The sequence below is a fragment of the Marmota marmota genome, unplaced genomic scaffold (genome assembly GCF_001458135.2).
Source record: "Marmota marmota marmota unplaced genomic scaffold, marMar, whole genome shotgun sequence".
Taxonomy (NCBI): domain Eukaryota; kingdom Metazoa; phylum Chordata; class Mammalia; order Rodentia; family Sciuridae; genus Marmota; species Marmota marmota.
In genome coordinates, this window is record NW_025999990.1 from 51216136 (window position 1) to 51237552 (window position 21417).

The following is a 21417-nucleotide window of genomic DNA, read 5'->3' on the forward strand; positions in this document are numbered from 1 at the left end:
AGTAAAGACTCAGTTGCAAGTGACAGGGGACCAATTTGAAATGGCTTAGATAGAAAGGCGAATTTACTGGCTCATGCAGCTAAAATGTCAAGGAGAAGTATAGTGGTTTATCTAGGTCTAGAGGCTATATCTCAAATATTTCTCTTTTATTCTTCCCTCCTTCCTTTTCTCTCTCTATCCTTGATGTGGCAAGGCATTACATGAAGACTCAGTCCCCTTGTCCCAGAGCACCTTAGTGATCATCTAGTTTTTCACCCCTATTTCTCAATGATGGTCTTCTTGCAAAGTGAGCAAGGAAAAATGGTTTGGAAGGTGTATTAGTCTTTTTTTCCCTATTGCTATAACAAAATACTCGAGGCTAGAAAACTTATAAAGGAAAAAATGTATTTATCTCACAGTCTTAGAGTCTGAACGTCACACAGCATGGCACCAATTGTGGTAAGGACTTAGTGGGAGAGGGCATCATGGCAGGGTTCATGCAAGAAAGATCAGCTGGCAATTCAGGAAGCTAGGGCAGGGCATTGTCCCATTCCTCATGAATAAAACACTCAGGGTCACTCCAGGGGAACTGGGATGCATGAAATAATCACACAAGAGACAGAGATACCTTTTTCTTTGTGGTCCTGTGGCGGCTCCTCTGACCTTAAGGGTCCACAGAAAGAGTGAGCAAGCACATGCTGGACCCCTTTATTGAGGAGAAGCCATTGGAATGAGGCAAGGGGTCAGGTTTCAGGGGCTGAGACTAGCTTCCTGATGTCTGCTGTCAGCAGGTTGAGTGACACCTAGGAAGGCCACACTCAAAGGCAGAGTAAGAGAAAGGGACATATGAAGGGCGTTTCCATGGAACATTCTATCCCAAACAGGGTAAAGGGGTAATATCACAAAGGAACAGGTCTCGACTCATGGGGCAACATGCCTACATCTGAAGACATGTCCTCAAAATTCCAGGACCACAGAAATGTCCAGGTCACTACGAGATGTAGTAATGGTCAAAACCTCTCTGGCTCAGGGAAGGAGAATGTGAATCATTCAGACTGGCTGCCCACAGGGCATACTCTTGCTCATTTATTACACTCTCAGAAGAACTATCTGTGATTCCAGGAGAATGACTGAATCCTGGGGTTCCTGCCTTTAGGGCAGGAACCCCAGTGACCTAAAGGCCTCCCACTAGACCCCACCTCTTAAAGTTCCCACCACCTCTTAATGTCAACAACTAGGGAAATGGCTTCCAACACATGTACCCGAGGGGACAATAACAAACCTTATCCAAACTAAAGGCAGAGCAGGCGAGGACATTGCCCTCCAGCAGACATGGAAGGGTATGTGCCGCAAAACCTTTAATCAACATCCAGCTCTGCTCCCAGTGACTTTCCAGGCACAAAGGTTTGCAGACTGATGGGCTGATGGGCTAAGGTTCCCCAGAAGTAGTGCAGAGATCCCATTTCACTGACTTCACATCTTGATTTAAGAAAAAACACACTCCAAACACACCCTTTTTGAAGATTGTGATTTATTCTATTATTTTTAAAAATCCAGTCCATCCCATTATATATTATATTTTTATCATTGATTATATTTAAGCATATTACTTTAGTAGACTTAGAATGCTTTAATTTGATTCCCTTGATGAATATTCATTTCAAGGTAATAGCCAGATGGGCAGTAGGCAGAAAAAAAAACAGTTTATCTTCTGAGCAAATTTCTTATTGGTGCATTTCCTTGTATGTTGTCATAAAGGCTAATCCCTCACCACACATTAATTTTATGACTTTGTGAATGCCAAACTCCAATGCACTTTTCAATCTACTCATGGACTGAATCATCTTATTTTTCCTTTGCAGAAAGGAAATATCATCTTATATTAGGCATGAATTTATAGCAGGCTTAATATTTAGCTTGTTGGAAGCTTTCTTTCAGGAGGCAAAGTTTGTAAAAGACTAATTCAGCTTTGTGACACAACATGAAAATTCATATTTCCAACCAATGGGTTTCCAATAGAAGCCTTGCTTTGATTTGTTACGCTATGTCTTTATTTATCGGCTGTGTTCAGACTAACTATAATACCAGTGTCCCATCATCCTCACACCAGCTTGTCTCCATAGCTCATGTCCATTTTTCATTCTCATTCTGCTCCATTGTTTGAGTAATGATGACAACAGTGATGAATGTAATAGAAGTGCTCAGTCAGTGGCACCACAGTCCCAAGGGGACCTCCGGGTGAGTAATGGATCACCCACCTGTGTACAGATCTTTGTATGCATCATTGACTCCAGAAGCAGCTCTCAGAGCAGGGGTCTGTGGGTCTAACATTGAATTTTATTTTTTCTTCCTACTCTAATCATGATGAACGTTTCTTTTGTTTATTCTCCATCTCCTGGTGCTTACATCATGTGGGCTTCAATAATCTGTACTAAGACACATACATGAATAGTATTTATTATTAAAAATATGATGCTACCAGGTGCAGTGACACATACCTGCAGTTCCAACTGTCTATGAGGCTCAGGCAGGAAGACTACTTTTGCCTGGGGGGTTTTGGATCTGCCTGAGACACATAGTAAAACCCTTTCTAAAATTATTTTTAAAATGTGATGCTAGGTTAATGACATTGACAAGCACAGCATACCATTGCCCTTAACCTGGCATTTTAGGTCTTAGATTAAGTTCTGTTATTTTCCATTGAGGCTCAGTGAGCACATGAATCAGGCCATGGGTTAGACACATCTGAGCAAGGGGGGAGACACAGAAAGACCAAGTTTGATGAAGAGCCATACAAGGTTCTTATTAAGGACTTTGAAAGGGACTTCTCCTGGTATTATCATTAGAGAAGACTTGACCAGACCAACATAGATTCCTGAGCCACAAATCCAGCATTAAAAATTAAAACTCTATTGATTTTCTCAATACCCTGGTGAGGTCAATATTATCCTTATTTACTGGATTAGGAAAATTGAGATCAGAAAGGTGTGGAGATTTACATTACAACTCTGATAAGGGATACAGTCTAAATTGGTTTATATATGTTGTAGCTGTCAAATAGTTACTTTGTTAGGTATTAAAACTGAGAAAATAAAAAATAGTCTCTCATGCATTTTAAGATAACAATAATAAATGTATTTCATCTTAAAAATTTTGGCACCATATTTGAGAGGCCACCTAAAACCTTAGTGCACAAAACTAAATCACAGGACAGTTTGTTGTTTTAGTATTTCACCTGAACCTCCTCTGGTCAATGGCAGCTTGCCTTTAGGGGTTGCTGCTCCTGTTCAATTTCAGAAAGAAGGAGATAGGTACAGAGCCATGCCCACCCCCCTAGCTCCCTCCCTCATAGCACTCAAACACCCAAATCAGGCCGTTTCCTGAGTATGAGGGTAAAGTACAAGTATGTTTGAAGAGGGTGAACCAGGGGCTGGGGCTGTGGCTCAGCACTAGAGCGCTGGCCTCGCACGTGTGAGACCCTGGGTTGGATCCTCAACACCACATAAAAATAAGTGAATAAAATAAAGGTATTGTGTCCAACTACAACTAAAAAACAAATATTAAAAAAAGGAGTTTGAACCAGTCTGGGAGTTAAAGAGGATTTACTCAGGAAGTAAAATGAGAATGAAAAGATGTAAGAAGGGATGGGAAGAGTACCACCTGAGCCAGTCCATAGGCTCATCTATGGAACAGCTTCTGTTTGAGAGTTGAAGATGGATGAGGCTAAAAGAACAAAAAGAGTGGGATCCCTTGGTGGTGGCCCAGGTCTCGGCAGGCTGCAGTCTCCAGGGACTTCAGGTAATGATTCTCTCTGGTGATGAAGGGATTGACATGACACTTAGTCACCAGTCAAGGTCAGGTAGGGGATATAGTTATATGAACCAGATTGGCTGGGTTATTGGTCCAGGAAGCAGGGGCAGCTGTAGCTGGAAAGGCAGCTAAGGCTGAGTGAACCAGGTCCACCAGCATGGAGCCGTGCTGGGGGCTCAGCCTGCTTCGCCACATCTACTGTGAAGTGTCCATCCAGAATCCTTACTCTGGCCCCAACCAGATGTGTCCAGATTTCTTTCTAGGGATCCAGGCCCTTCCTCTTCTGCATAAAAACAGCCTCTCTAGGGTGTAGAAGCTGCTTAATCAGGAAATGGAGTTGGTGAAACTGTTGTAGCCACCAATATGACATCTTCAAACTGGTCATTAATAGACGGTAATCCTAAGCTTGTTTTCAAGTTAAGAACAAGATGTTAGATGCCAAAAACATATTCCTGAGCTACATATGGTTACAGCAAACCTTTCATGCATCCTTGGAACTGCACCCAATTCTGTAAGCACTCAGGTAATTAGGGATTTCAGATTTGCAATGCATGTTTTGACACCTTCTCAGGAAAATGTTTGGAGTTGAGCAAAAATAATATCTTAGTTTTGTAAACCTAAACAATTTACATATAACACTCTTACATCATGACTTCATTTGACATTCACAACTATTAATGAAGTAAACACAAATATTCTCATTTCATAGATAAGAACAAACTGGGTTAATCAAATGTCTTGCCTGAGACTTTACAGCTAGGATGTGGCAGGTCAGATCTTTAGAACTCACCCACTTTATTCTCCCTCTCTGGAGATTTTGGTCTCCTTAGGTTGGTCTTTCTTCCCAGTGTATCCCTTCAACCTCGAATTTTATATTTTTGTATCAATGACTCAATCATGAGATCATGGATCGAAATAGTAGCCCATGTCTTTTATTTTCCCTCATTTTTTTTAAGTGAAGTGCTTAAGTAGTCATTCTTTGAAGCTTATGTTTCTGTTTTGTTTCACTTTTTGAGGCGCGGTCTCATTATGTTGCTGAGGCTGGTGTCCCACTTGTGGGCTCAAGTGATCCTCCTGCCTCAGCCTTCCCAATAGCTGGAAATAAAGGCATGCATTTCCATGCTCTTTGGGTTTTATTAAGGAAATTCTCACTTCTCCCCTTCATATGGAGTCCAGATGACCGTGTCTAGATTCTCTTAAAACAATGGACAGTGAGCAATAGCTGATGTGGGTCTAACAATTGCTTCAAAGTCATTTGTAGCACATGCTCATATATAAGAATTCCTCAAAAATGAATGTGGCTTCCTTTTGGTTTTGGGGGATCAGTCAGACATACTCGGATCCCCAATATCTTGCTATCCAACATCAGATATTAGATATCCCAATATCTTACCAATATCTCTAGCCTGTGACATCATCACTCACCCCCATCCCCCCTCCAGCTTGTTTTTCTAGTACTCTAAGCTCCATCCACAAAGGAATTCCCAAGCATCCAGCATGGCTTTGAAGCTAAGGACACACTATGACTATGACCAGAATGTTCTTTCTTTCTACCTTCTCAGAGGTAACTTGTGCTCATTCTTCAGCTCTCCCCATAGACAGTAATCCTTCAGGACACAGTCTCTGAATCACAAGTCTAGCTTAGTCTCTCTTCTGCATGCTATAGAGCCTTGTGGGCAAGCACAGAGTTTCTGCAGTTAGAGGAACCATGATTGGACTCTCCACACTGGCAAACTTAACCTCTCTGGAATTTGATGTCTTTCCTATAAAATCTGGGTAATATCCATTTCTTTATAATTGCTGTTTTAAGAATTGAAGGTGAGAATCTATAAGCACAGAGAACAACTGCCTATAACATAAGTAGGGACTTAGTAGATGCATCTCAATGAGCAACTTTTTTTTTCTTTTTCTTTTTTAGCCTGTGTTGCCAGGAATAGGAAGCTGGAATAGTTATCTGAGTTTCTTCTGTTGGGAATTCATGGCTGTATCTTTGCTCATGTTGACTTCCTACTGTGAAGTGCCCCTTTTCCCCACTCTACCCACTCTCAGGGTCCTGTTTGACATATCCCTACCTCTCCCATGATGATGTTGGCCCCCACTGTGAGTTTTACCTATTATTCATCTATTAATGACAGTAGGACTCTTCAATTATTAGGCCTACTATATGCCCCACACTATAATGTGTGATTGGCATCTGATATCTATTTAACCCTCCACTGGTCCCAGAAGGGATGAGCTCTGTCTATCTACTCATCCCTGAATAAATGAGGCTTGGTTAAATTCTCCTTGTCATGAATGAGACAGCTGATATTTGAATCCTTCCTGACCCTTTGGCACCACCTGCCATCCTTCCTGGTTATCGGGTGCACCATCCTTGTGGGTAAACTCTCTTCCTTCCCCCAAAGAGTACAAACACTGTGGTGCTAGAGAAGGACAATCTTGTTCTCTAAAGTGTAGTCAGTGTGAAGCCAGGAGCTCTGGATGCTGTCTAGATGTGACAGATCCAGGGAGATAGAGCAAGAGGAAGGTGACGACTGTGATGGAGGGCCAGGTGCTATTGCTAGAGTTGCCCTGCTTAAAACTTCTACTTTCTATATAACTTTGGGAGAAGGGAAAACTGGAAATTCCATTTACCAGTCTAATAACAAAAGACGGATCTGCAAGGGCTTTGAGGTCAAAGTTTATTTGGAAGAGGATTCCAGAGGAATAGGTGAGTAAGCCAGGGAAGGGAAGAGAGCCAATCAAAGGCTCTAATGAGCAGATTACTGCTGCAGGCAACCAGGGCTGATCTCATTAGGGATCCTGGGAAACCATTTAGACTGGGATCAGAAAATTACAGCTGAATCCAGCCTGTTAGTTTTTTATTATGACTCTAAAGCAAAAATGCTTTTATATTTTTAAATGATAGAAAAGTAATTAATATTTTATGACATGCAAGTTCTTGACATTCAAATTTTAGTAGTGATAATGTTTTCTTGTTATAAAGCCTTGTCCATTTATTTACATTTCATCTATGCTATCACTGCTTGGTAGATGCATCTTGGTTCCCTAAAACTGCTGAACTGAGTAGTTGTGGTGGAGACCAGATGATCCACAATGATTAAAATATTTACTAGGAGGGTGGTGGAAGGAGAGGGTAATCATTATACAAAATACATGTATGAAGATGTGAATTTGGTGTCAACATACCTTATATACAAACAGAGATATGATAAATGGTGGTATAAATGTATATTAAGAATTGTATGCAAAAAAAAATAAGAGAGCTCATGTATAATGGCATAATTTGGTGTGAATATACTTTATATACAGAGTTACAAAAATTGTGCTGTGAATGGATAATTATGAATGTAATGCACTCCACCATTGTCATGTAAGAAATAAATTTTAAAAAAAAGAAAAAATATATTTACTAGGGGCTAGCGTTGTGGCTCAGAGGTACAGCGCTTGCCTAGCTTGTGTGAGGCACTGGGTTCAAGTCTCAGCACCACATATAAGCAAATAAATTTTAAAAAGATCCATCAAAAACTAATAAAAATATTTTAAAAAAATATTTACTAACTGGTTCCTCCTAGGAAAGATTTAAAATCATGGTTTAGGTCATGTTTCCACATTGTCTCTCCCAATGGATCCTCTTGAATCATTGCTCCAGGGATATTCCCAAGGGCTTTAATTTCCCAAAACTTGTAGCCCCTTCTTGTCCAAGCAACCCACAAACACTCTCCAGAAGAGTTCCAAGTCTTTTATAGCAGGAAGCAGATTGCATATTTGGAAACCAGTAGGATCCAAGGTGATCCATGTAAGGTACAGAGAGCTCCTGATACAGGAGCAATTTCTTCAAATTGGAGAATTCCCACAGCCCATTTTTTATTGGCTGTCAACCATAGTACATTGAGCAATTAGCCTCATGTAAAGACACAGGAAGGAGCAAACATCCAAAGACAGTTTGTCTCTAAAGAAACTGTCTTGTACAAGATGCTAGTGGCATTTCTGCCCCTCTTGACATGTGGTCCAGCAGCAAGGACATGCTGAAAAACAGTGAATGCATGAGCTTCTGCACTTCCTATAGCAGCACTTTCTGCTACAACAGCAGCATGGACAAGATTGTCTCCATTTTGGTCTCAAATTTCACCTCCACGATGGCCTTTGCACCAGGTAAAAATCAAGCCCACCCTTTTTATTGAGGAACTGTTCAGCAACCTGCTTTAATACAGGATGACTCACATCAAACCCAATCAAAGTCATTCTTGTGCTTGTAAAATGGTTCTGAACAAAGTGATATAACTCTTCTGATGACACTTTTCCAATCCTATAGTCAGGACAATACAATGACTTAGCTAAGGCATTCTGGTAAACAGCAGCATGCAAATTTTCAACAAGAAGAGCCTGTGGATTCTGTCAATCCTTAGCTGAGACTGAAGGGCAACTGCTTCCCAACAACAAAATTTTGGTGCTGTGGTGACATTGAGCAGGAATTCCATTGAAATGTCACCATCATACTGCAGGCACTCCATTTCCCAGTCACACTTAGTTTACCATCACTTGCTTCAATTCCTCGGGTTATCTTGAAAGATGAAGCACCCTTTGTAGCTAAACTGGATGCAAGACCCAGCAAATGAGAGGTTCCTAAATGGTTGGAGTCCTAATATCTACTGCCTGCTTTAATGAACAAACCAATTCTTGATGCAGGAGCATAGTTTTCCAGAGAAACAGTTATCAAACCATTTGGTAATTTGGTAAACTCAAGGTCCTGAGGATGTAGAGTAACCCCTGCAGGGGTAGTTGTACCTTTAATTTGGGGAGCAACTTTGAAGGAATAAAATCTTGAGAAGGACCTGGCTCTAGTCAGTAGCTTCATGGCTCAAGAGTGCTCTAACTCACTGTCACTGTGGCTTAAAGACAGGCAAGATAGTACCAGGCTGATGCCAAAGGAAAGCACCAGAAATTCACTGTTTCTTCTTTCAATGCCAATTACTTAGATTCTGGCTTTTTGGAATTTACACTGTCTTCCTGGCTGTAGTTGCTGTAGATGTGATCAAGGCTGCCTATAACCAAGTAAAAACAATTGCCCAAGGAAACCTTTCCAATGCAGATGTCCAGGCTGCCAAGAAAAAACTGAAAGCTGGATACCTAATGTCAGTGAAGTCTTCTGAAGGCTTCCAGAATGAAGTTGAATCCCAGACTCTAGCTGCTGGTTCTTACATACCACCATCCACACTCCTTCAACAAATTGACTCGGTGGCCAACACTGATGTCATAAATGCTGCAAAGAAATTTGTTTCTGTCCAGAAGTCAATGGCAGCAAGTGCAAACTTGGGGCATACACCTTTTGTTGATGAGTTGTAACACCAAAGCCATGCTACAGGGGAGAGAGTGGAACATTTTCTCAGCCCAGAGCATCAGACAACATGAAAGTCAAAAGTCTATAATTTATCTTGTTTTTCTCATTCAACCAAAATATCATATGCAGGGGCTGGCATTGTAGGTGATACCGAGGTATTACTCTATGGGTTTAGGGACTGGGATAGAATTTCAGTCAGAAATTTCTAATGGGATAGAATTCAGTCAGAAAAAGTCCATTAGAATAAGACAAAATGAACAACATAGAGAAAACAGAAAATCAAAGAAAATGAAATAGAAATGAGCAATACAAATAACGTACACCTTAACTAGGAGTAGTTCTGTCCATAGATTTCTATTAATGGAGAGAAGCATTAGATCAGAGGCTGGTTCACTGTTTTCATCAAGATGATATTTTCTATAGTTCTGGAGAGAGCAGTAAAACGTTCTTCCTATTTTTCCACACAGGTGGAGATAGGGAGGGAGCTGTTGGAAGGATAGCTGTAATCTGAATTGCCCTTTCTTAAAAAGGATATTCCAAGGAGCTCCTGAAGTGCTTTTCTAGTTAAGGAACGTGGAGGTTGAAGTGGGGGTGCATGTTTGCTTTTAGTTGCTGTGACATATACATGAGGAAAAAATATTAGAGAAAGAAAGATTCATTTTGGCTTATGGTTTCAGAGGTTTCAGTCCATGGTCAGCTGACTTCAAGATAAAAGCACCCTAGCAGAAAGACATGGCAGAAGAAAACTGCTCACTTCATGGCAGCCAGGAAGTGGTGGGGGATAGGGGGCAGGACCAGGGACAAAATACAGTCCCAAAGGGTACACACCCAGTGGCCTACTTTCTCCAACCCTGCCACACCTCCTCCTTGTAGTCCATTTTAAGTCTTTTGGGGACATTCCAGATAAAAACCATAACATAGTGGGATGTTCATATTGGACTGGGGAAGTGGTTCTATGAACCAGATTTGAAATAGCATTGATATATTGCAGCCAATGTTTTATCAAAAGAGTTTGAGCCTTAAAATTCTAGTTAAGTAGTAGATTAGCAGCCAAAGAAATATGCCACCTTCATAATCATAAGAGGGCCTACAGCCCATTTCCTTTCCCATTCAGGCCAGCCCTTTGGTATTTTAAAGACAATGTTCCTATTAGGGGTAAAGTGGTTTGGGTGCCTCTTCTCTGAAGAAGATCCCAAGCCGACCTTGAGTACCCTGTGGCCACTCTGGAAGTGGTATAAGATAACTGTCTAGTCTCTCCAAATCTGATTCAAAGATAAGGACTCTGAGTCTTCAGGGAGGTTGCTTAAGAGATTCTCTTTATTCTATCTAATTTTGTTCAAGTAGGTTCTGACAGCTGGACCTTTTGTATTATATTTCTGTATCCTTTGGGTACAGCATATTTTGCCCATTTGAATGGCTCTTTCTGTGAGCATCTTGAAGCCCTAGTAGACTCTCATAGGTAATAGGGTGACCTTCTGCTCTTAACTGGGTCCCTGTCCTCTAAGGTCCTGTCCTCTAAGGAGCCAGAGCATGTACATGATCACCAGAAAGCTTTGTTACTCATTTGACTGAAAACAAGAGCCTCATGTGAACATGTATGAAACAGATGCAGTTGAGATTTGTGAAACGGTTTTTTATGTGCCCGTTACTTAGACTAGGGGAGCTGACTCTTTCCAGTAAATCATATCTGAACTGTCTAGCTATATAAAGCAAAAAGCTTATACAGCATTTGCTTTTGTAAATAAACATGTTTTAGATAAGGTGGAGCACATTTAAAACTTCTGATATGACAAAATATTCCAAAAAAAAAAATGGAAAGATATATGCCAAACTGGGAAAAATTTTTTGTAACAGTTATGACAGAAAAGTATTAATACTGAGAATATTGTAAAGAGCTCCTGGTCAACTGGAAAAAGACAAAAACTTAGTAGGAAAAAATGAACAAGGGGAATAAAAAGGAAAATTAGAGAAGATAAAATAGAAGTGGCCAATAAATATATTAAATAATGCTCATCTTCAGTAGGAACCATGGATATAAAAAATTTTAAAACATGATGTCATTTTTACCCAATATAATGACAAAAAATATTTAAACATTTTACATTAATGCTCCAGTGGAGGAAAGGGAAAAGCTCTTCTCAATGTTGCTGGTGGGAGTATAAATGTACATGACAACATTAGAGGATAATCTGGCAGTCTCACAATTAAAATGAGCCTGTCCTCATGGCCAACCATTCTGCTCTAGGTATTTAAATCAGAGAAATACTTATGGGGGCAGAGGCTGCCAGTTATCTCCACATCTGTTCCTCATTTCTTGTGTTGTAATAAGATCTCCAGACAACCAGCAAGGAACTACATTTCCCAGCTTCCCTTAAGAGTAAATGTGACCAAATTTCAGCCAGTGGGATGTAAGAAGAGACTGCGATTTTAAAAGACATTTCCTTATGGGAAGGAATATACCCTCTCCTCCTTTTGTCTTTTTTATCAATGGCCAGTAGAAGAGAAAGGCGATAAGAGAGACATGCATGAGGCATAGACATGTGAGGATGGAGACAGATATTAGAGTGATGCATTTACAAGTCAAAGGATCCTGACAGCCAGCAGAAGCTGGAAGAAGTAAGGATGTCTCCTAGAGCCTTCAGAGAGAGTGCAGCCCTGCCAACGCTTTGATTTTGGACTCAAATAAGAGAATATAAATATAAGAATATAAATATAAGAATACTTCCATTGTTTTAATATTTCCATTTCTGGTAGTTTGTTATAGCAGTCCAGGAATATGAATATTCCATGACATACTCATTTCATAGGATATTTTTCAGAAGTTGGAAAGGATAAGCTCCATTTATATGGAAAGATATTGGCATGGAAAGATCTTGAAGATAATGGTGCTTGATTAAAGCATGTGACAGAATTATATCCATAAAAATACCATTTACACTTATGGAAACCATAAACAAGGCTATGCTTTTTATAGTAACAAATAAATGTATATAAACACAGAGACACATCTGATGTGGATTAAGTGAAGAACAAAATGTTGACCTTTTGGAGGATGGAGAAATAAGAGAATCAGGATTGGGGGAAGTAATCAGAAGAATTAGCTTTTTCACAGGATGAATATTTACATATGAATTGTGTAATAAATAATATAAATCCCCACATGGCACTCCAGATGTGGGAGACCAGTGGCAGAGAAGATCCTTGTTTGGGCCTCTGGTTCCAAGGTTGTGTAATATCTTTTGGAGTCACTCACTGCCCTGTACCACCTGCCTCCCCCCAACATGTGCATGTTCTTATCCCAGAACCTGTGACTCTTATCTTGTACAGCAAGAGGGACATTGCAGATGTGATGAAGGATTCTGAGATTTGAATATTATCCTGGATTATCTGGGTGTGTTTGATGACAGGGTTCTATAAGACAGGGCATGGTCAGGGGAGAAGGTATGTGCCAGTGGAAGCAGAGGCTGCAGTGATGCACTTTGGAAATGGATGAAAGGGACCAGCTGAAGAATCCAGGTGGCCAGGCACCACTGCAAAAGTCAAGGAAACAGATCTTCCCTAAGGACCTCCTGAAGGAACCAGCATTCAACACCTTGAATTTAGGCCAATGAAACAGATTTCAGACTTCTGACATCAAAACTATGAGAGAATAAATTTGTGTTTTTTTAAGTCAGTATGTTTGTTGTAATTTGTTATAGCAGTAACAGGAAGTGAACACATTTCTCTGTCCTTACTATCAATGCCTGCTAAACACAGCAAACCTTTGTGAAGAAAGTTCTAAAACTTAGGGGCATATATTTTAATTAATATGTACTTATCTGTGCTGCTAGAACAAAATAAAACAGAACGGATAATTTGTGAATAATCGAAATTTATTTCTCATAGTTCCAGGGGCTGGGAGTTCATAATCAAAGTTCAAACAGGTGAGGCTCTATCCCTGATTCCGAGATGATGTCTTGTTACTGTGTCTTCTGGGAGGGATGAACATTGTGTCCTCTCATGGCAGAGGACAGAAAGGGCCCAGCTAGTTCCCTCTAGTCCTTATATAAGGTTACTCATCACCACCTGAAATCTCTACTCATTACTGTACCCTGTGGATTCAGTTTGAACCTGTACATTCTGGAAGGATGCATCCATTCAAACCATAGCAGTATTTATCTGAACTACTGAGTTGCAACATGCTTGCTTCCAATGCTGACCTTATTAGAGACAGGCTGGCTTACACAACCAGGTTTAATCATCACTTAACTAACCTGTGTAAGAAAAACAGGACTCTTCTCTGTTTCTCCTGACATTATCTATCTACACTAAAAACTTCTTAGAAGCCAAGATGGTACCCAGGTAGGATAAGAAAGTCTCTGAATTTAAAAATTTTGCCTGATAAGTCTTGAGATATTGGTTACAGAGAGAATGAAGACTTTCCTTCTTCCAAATTTGAATTCTAAGTGTGCTCAGCTATTTGAGTTTTGCTCTGGAAACCACACCAAGCTAAGGATAAAACTGATATAGTCTATATTACTCCTTGCGATATGCCAGCCAAATTAGAAATTATAAAGCCCAGCAATGATTTCCAGATGAATGACTGTTTTAAAACTCAGTCACAAATGTCTAAGGAACTCTCTTCTTATAAACGGAAACTCCATTCTATGTATGGCCTCTCCCATTACCAGGAAATTCCACTGGATGAGAACCCTCATTGGGGGAAAAGCTGATATCTCCCTGCAGACTGACCCTGATGTGCTGGGTGAATAGTAGCTGGCCAAGGATTGTCCATTCATGAAAACTGTCAACACTACTCCCAGAAAATAGAAGAGAAGGAGATGTGTATTGCAGAAGCAGGAGGAATATTCTGTCTTTACAAAGCATTATCATGACCCTAAAAACAGTTTTCCACAGAAGAGACAGGTGGACAATCTGAAGCAAACTCTCTTATTTGAAGTTCTTGCAACTTCTTGTGCAGGAATTCTATGGATTTATCCATCTGATGACCTGCTGGTGGTGACAAATAGGGATGTCATAACATTATCCCTCCATACACCATTTTTCCTCTCAGAATGTGTGGAAAGAAGTGATTTCAAGAGCAAAACTCATACAGAACATGAATGTGATGAATCATTTTCAGAATGTTTTGGAGCATTGGAACAGTCAACTTTTAAGCAGAAAGTACAAATTAACTTTATGCCTGCACAAAGGAAGAATCCAGAAGAAAGTCAAAGCTTCCAGATGAACTTACAGAGGAATAATGTGCTTCAGTGAACCACCTCGTTGAGCCAGTTCTCCCTCTGAGATGTTGACCATTTTGAATAAAGAGGATTCTTTCAGGTCCACCTCTGCACATAGGTTGCCTTTTGGTCAGAGAAAAAAAGGTCATCTTGAAGGCCGAGGGTGTTTTGGTCAAATTCTGTTGCTCTGAGTTCACTCTCAACACATGGAATCCCTGAGGAGATGTTGCTTCTCAAGGTCCAGACTGAAAACCTGCTGCTGCACACCCTACTCTGCCATGAGGTACTGCTTTCACTGAAGATCAGGACACCAGCCCCATGACTCTTGGGACTCATCCCATCATTGGACAGGATTCAATCTGGGAATCATTCCTGATGGGAGAACTCACAGCAGTTTTCCATGTGACTATCCACAACTCTCATTTCCTGATGGGTAGAAGGACTCAGCTCTGGAAGATAAGGATGTGTTAATCAGCTTTCCACTGCTTTAACAAATACCTGAAATACTCATAACTAAGAAAGAGGAAGGCTTACTTTGGCTTACTTTTGTAGATTTCAGTTCATGTTTGGTCTTTGGGTCTGTGGCAAGGCAGTGCATCACGGTGGGAGCAAGCAACAGAGGAAACAGGTCACCTCCTAGAAACCAAGAATCAAAGAGAAAGGAAGGGACGGGGTCCCAGTATCCCTTTCTCAGGCATGTATCTAATGATCTAACTTCTTCTAGTTAGGCCCGCCTCTTATGGCCTTCACCACCTCCCAATTGTGCCACACACTGGGGACCACATATTTGCATTTGACTCTTACATTTTGGTCTTCTCCCCTCCTGTGTCACATCACTGTTCTGCATGACAACAAGTTCTTTGAAGAGTTCCTGCAAAACATCCTATATTCTTTCCTCATGATTTAAACATTAGCAGGAAGAACACTCTTTGTACAATAGAATATTACTCAGCCTTAAAAAAGAATGAAATTATGGCATTTGCAAGTAAATGGATGGAGGTGGAGAATATTATGCTAAGCAAAATAAGCCAATCCCCAAAACCAAAAGGCCAAATGTTTTCTCTGATATGCAGATGGTGATCCATAATGGGGGTTTGGGACTAGAGAAGAATGGAGAAAATTTGGATTGGACATTGGGGAGTGAGGGGAGAGGAGGAGCTATGGGGATGGGAAGGATAGTGGATTGAGACTGACATTATCACCCTATGTGCATGTATGATTGCACGAATGGTATGACTCTGTATCGTGTGCAGCCAGAGGAATGGAATTTGTGTTCCATTTATGTACAATAAGTTGAAATGCATTCTGCTGTCATGCATAACTAATTAGAACAATTTTTTTTTAATTTTAAAAAACAAAGAAAATAGAACACTGGTGGATTTGTGAATTTCTCACTACTTCACAACAGGAACACAGGAAACAATAGGTGTTTAAAATCAGAGTAACAAATCAGTAATGCAGGGTTCTTCTGCAACTTCCCCCTTGCTATTTTCCACAGAGATAATTCTGCCCCCACAACATAAATAGACAGTTGGCCCTCCATACCTTTTGGAGTCCACATTGCAAATTCAACCAACCATGGATAAAAAATATTCAGAAAAAAAATTGCATCTGTACTGAACTTGTACACACATTTTTCTTGTCTTCATTTCTTGAATAATAGATTTTTTTCCTAAACAGCTATTTACATAGACTTTACATTGTACTAGGTATTATAAATAATCTAAAAATCATGGAAAGCATATGGGAAGAGGTACACAGCTTCTATGTAAATACCATGCCATTTTATATAAGAGACTTGAGCATCCAAGGATTCTGATGGGGGATGACTGTATTTACTCATGTGTTCTAATCTACAATCCACATGCAAAGTTTTAGTTTTAAAGTGTCGGTACCACTAAAAAGAACATATCCAATACCAAATTTAAGATTCCTTTACCCTTTGTTGTATATGTCCTTGGAGTATATTCCAATAAAGTGTGCTCTCACAGGCTTAATTTTCAGGTTACTTTATGTAATTATTTATTTTATGTTCACACTGGACACTATGGATAGTGTTAAAGAACTGTAAATAATTAGTATATTATTAACATTACTCTGTTAAGGTAAGTGTAAAAATATTGTGATTAACTCCACTTCCTAGAGAAATAAGGCAGAGGAATAAGAAAACTGGAAATAAACACAGAGCCACGCAATTTCAACAGGTTCTTAGAAGAGAAGTGGTAACTGATTTGGAAGAGAAGAAGAAGCCACAACTCCAAGTGGATGTTCCAGAATCACAAGTTACAAAAGGGAGTGGCCCACACTCCCTTCCCTGGACACAGGAGGCTCTGGGGCCACAGGCGTAGTGGAGAACAGGGCAGAGGCATGGGGAGAACAGAGGGGTCGGGAGCAGATGAAAGTCTTCATATGGAACAGTTGGCCTCACAGCTCCCCCTATTTGCAGATGCCCCAGAAGGCTCTCAGAGCAGCCTCCTTGGAAACCCTACACTGTCCCCTAGGGAAAGACCCCTGGCCTGGATCTTTTCTCCTGAGCCATTCAGGAACTATTCTTGATCCTTCTCTTCTGTGTTCTGTGTTCCAGGAGGTAAGTTACACACACACAGTGTCCCTTGGGAATTCTCATTCTGGCTTCTGGATAGGTCTGCTGGGTTGGCAATGCATTGGTGTGATCCTGGACTGCAGCAGACAGAGGCTGTCATATTTATTGTCCCTTTTCTTCATGCCAGACTGTAGTTTGGCAATGGCTTCATTCCCCTGCGATGGCAATGGTTCCTGTTAAGGAACCCCTCTCCCAGGGCTGGGAGCTTTTAGGAGAGTCCCAAACTTTGTACTCTTTTATTTTCATACTTCATGTGATATTGGCTCCCAGCTGTTGCCAGTCTCACCTGAGCACTCACCCTCACTGTTAGTCTTTATAGGACAGGGACAGGAGGTTATATGAAGAGGCTATGGGAGGGTCTGAGTATGATATCTATTTCCTGCATGGACAGGAGTGCAAACAGCCTTCACAGACCAATAATGGTCAGTGCCCTGACAAACTCAGTTCCACACTCAAAAAAAATATCTACTGGCAGCTTCCAATCTGCTCCTAAGAGACTCATCTTGCCCTGATCATTGAACCGTAAGCAAAAGTATCACACAGGCAGACATCAACTTGTGGCTGACCATATATCCTCGATTTTTTCCTGTCTTAGATCTGAATGGACAACTGAGGATACAACTGAGGAAGACCATCATATGTAGACAAAAATAAACAAACAAAAAAGTAAGGAATAAGGGGAAACAGAAACTATTGAGGTACAACTTCAAAATAAAAAATAATATTCTCAGAGATGTTCAAAATGATACTGAATCCACAAATCAAACATAATAACATGATCTTGTTATTTTAATTTTTGATATGAAGTCAAATGTATTATTCTTCAAAAAATATTAACTGCCTCTTGTTGAGGGAAAATTGCCTATAGACTTGCTCATGTGACTTGCTTTGGCCACTGAACTGTAAGCAGAAGTATAGGACCAGGCTGACATTGATGTGTGGTTGGCCATGTGCTCAATTTTTTCCCCTGCAGGAGACCAGCAATGTTCCACATATGGATTCAACCTGGGTCTCCGTGTGACAATATGCAGAGCAGAGCCACAGTTGACTTGTAATAGATGTGTAGTTTGAACTGGCAGAAAAATATTTGCTGTTTCAAGTCACTGAGATTTCAGTGTTGTGACCAAAATATATACTAGCCTATGCTGGATGATACAATATTCAACATTTCAAAATTTTAAAAATGCATTAAAAGATCTGAGAGAGAAAGAAAAAAATTCAACACAACCTCTTGGAAAGAAAAACAGATAAGAAGATGAAAAACAGACAAGAGAAAAAGAAAAAAAAGAGATTCAACCAAATAAAAATGCCAACATCCTAATAATATGTTTTAGAAGTGAGAGAACATAGAAAATTACTGGGAAAGATTATTCAAGAAAAACAAAAACATGAACCTCAATTGAAGGATTTAGGGATCTATAATTAACATCCATTATCATCCAAGCACCATCAATAAAATGTCTAACACCAAAGCACATTTTCAAGAAAATTTTCATTACTCAAAATGAACAGTTCTATAAGATTCTGTAGGGAAAAAAAAGGTTACACTAAAAAGGAACAAAAATTCACTGAAAAGAATGTCATCAGGAATTTCAATGATAATGGAATAAAGGTCTTTAGAATTCTAAGAGAGATTGATAGCCAAACTATCAATAACATATGAGAAGAATATGATATTTTCAAACCTGCAAAGGCCTATAATATTACTTTTTGAACTGTCTTTCCAAGAAAACTCTTTGAGAATGCTCTCCCATAAAATGAAGTTATAAACCAAGAAAGATAAAGACATTTAACAGAAAACAATGTACCTAACCCAAGACAGCACTGAAGACAAGACACAGAATGCTGTCTATACTCATCTGTGTAGCAACCAGTCTGCACTGGAGTAGAGATCTGAAGGACTGAAGAGTGTAATTATGACTATTGCTAAATGTATACTAAATGATATACACTGCATATGAATGACAAAATTCAGTGAATGACAAACCACTTATCACAGTAGTCCCATAAGATTATACTACCTAGAGACATCATAGCCACCTTAGTCTATGCACATACGTTATGATGTTCACACAATGATGAAATCACCTATTGATGTATTTCTCAGAATGTCCCATCATGAATAACACAAGATTTTAGTAGAAAAGCCCCCTATGCATTTCCATCATGATAGGATGGCATGACAAGGGTTTAAATCTTCCCCAGAGAAGACAGCAAAAAGAAAAAAGTTTTACATTATTTGACAACCATAAAAGTGATAAGTTTGAAAATGTAGATGGCTGAATGTCTATAGTACATCCATTCACCAGCTGTTAAAAAGAATGAGGCAGGTGTGTGTGTGTGTGTGTGTATATAATAAAGAATAATCTATAAGATGCATTTTTAATAACAAAAATCAAAATACACACACAAAAAAACAAAACATAGAAAACAGTATGCAATGCCAGATATGCCAAAACAAAACATTTTATAGATCCACAGAAAATGCCCATATATACAGAAAATACCATATTTGAAGTAGGGCCACCAGATAAAATTTAAGATGCCCAGTTAAATTTGAATATTGAATAAACAATGAATATCATATTCAATGCAATATTTGGGAAAACAACTAATCATTTATATCTGAAATTCAAATTTAACTAACAGCATGCATTTATATTTGTTAAATCTTGCAACCCTACTTGGAGGTGATGTATATGAAAATTAGTGTTCTGTTTGCAAAAATTTACATGATGGCCTGAGCACACTCAGCAAAGGAAAGCAACAGCCCCTCCAAGCTCATATTCCTAAACTGGACATAGTTTGCATGATGTGCCCTGCTGTTGTGAGATGTGGGACCTGGTTAAATTATTAGGAGGCACTGCTGTTGGTGAAGGTGGCTCGTCACCCAAGGAAGTCACTGGCACTTGCTATAGAGAGCAGCCTGTGTCTGCCCTTCAGGCACCAATGGAGCTGAGGGCAACTCTAGACCATATGTACTGTTCAGATGCTTCAATAGTTTTCTCCTAACACTAAACAGCCACCATCACTCTTGTTTCTTCCTGTGCCACACTCTCCCTAGCCCCACCACAAGACACCACTGTTCTAACTCCGAGGTAGAATCCATGTTTATAATTTTTTTAGCAAATGGATCTGAAAATATTACAGTATTTTGATTTAAGGGATTTAAAAAATTCATTCCATTCCCTTTGCAGCCAACTATGCTGTGATTTTGTTTGAACACATTTAAAGAGCTCCCACTCACCACTGAGTAAATGTTAGTGACACATTTCTCTGGGCAAAGAAATAAGTTTTCCTTCCCCTCCTACAGAGTGAAAGAAACACTTCCTTTGGTGCAAACAGAGGTGAATTCTCCTTCTTACCCTTTTTCAAAAATCTCTGCTCAAACCCAGAACATTTGTCTCTCCCACCACCAACTATGACTGCTAAAAACTAAGCTTTCCAGTGTCATTTATTCAACAAGAATTTATCAAGTGCCTACAGTGTGCCAGGCTCTGGAGACACTAGTATGTCCTGGTGCTGCCAGGGATGTGGTGAGATGCTGGGCCCTGCCAAAGCAAGCAGTCTTAGCTGAGGGGACTCAGCAGACTGGCCCACTGCAGCCCTTATTATTGAAGAGACTGCTGTTCAGAGGCCCCAGGCAGCCTGCTCAAGGCCTGACGCTGACTGGCAGCTAAACCAGGACTGACCCTCTGTGTATTAGACCTGAACCTTGGCATTTCTGGATTTCTTACATTGCTTTCTTCTTTCTCTCCTGGGCCACTCCAGCCCCACCACTGGCTTGCCTTTCCCCTTCCAGACTTTAACAAAATGCCACACACCAAGAGGAATGAATTTCTGAGTAGGCACTGAGGAGCCTGCTGCTGTCCCCCATGGAATGTATCTTGGTAACATGAGTTAGGAAGTATTCAGTCATGGGGCTCCATCCTAATGACATTATCTAACCCTCATCACCTCCCAAAGGCCCCAACTCTACACACTGCAGTCTGTTTCCAGCCTCTTACTACCACAAAATGGGAATTAAATTCAACTCATGAATCCATGGAAGACACACTCCAGCCACTTCCCAACCAGAGCTCTCCCAGAGACCGGCGTGTGGCCTGTGAGCTGCGTCTCCTTGTGAGTCACAGTGAGCATCATCCAACACAGCAAGCCTTCCCCTCATGTCACATGGTTCCTCTCCTCTTGAATCTCCCAAGTAAATATTCTCCCTTCAATTACTGGAAGCAGCTCTGCTTTCCAGAGGATCCAGTTGAGAGATCACTACTATCAGATCTCATAACCCAGTTTGCCAGTGTCTCAGGGCACATCCTTTATGCCTCTCTTGCCCATGAATTTAGTTAGTAATTTTTAAAAATTATTGAGCACTTATAACCCTCCAATCCTCATTCCCTGCCTTATTTTCTGCATGGCACTTATTACCATATAAATTTTGTTCATTCTCCCCACACCCCCACCCC

General features: G+C 40.2%; 1 pseudogene; it reads right to left on the minus strand.

Moving 5' to 3' along the window:
• Nucleotides 1-7273: 7273 nt before the first annotated feature.
• The window catches only part of LOC107139632, a 47899-nt pseudogene continuing 33755 nt past the window's right edge, over nt 7274-21417 (minus strand).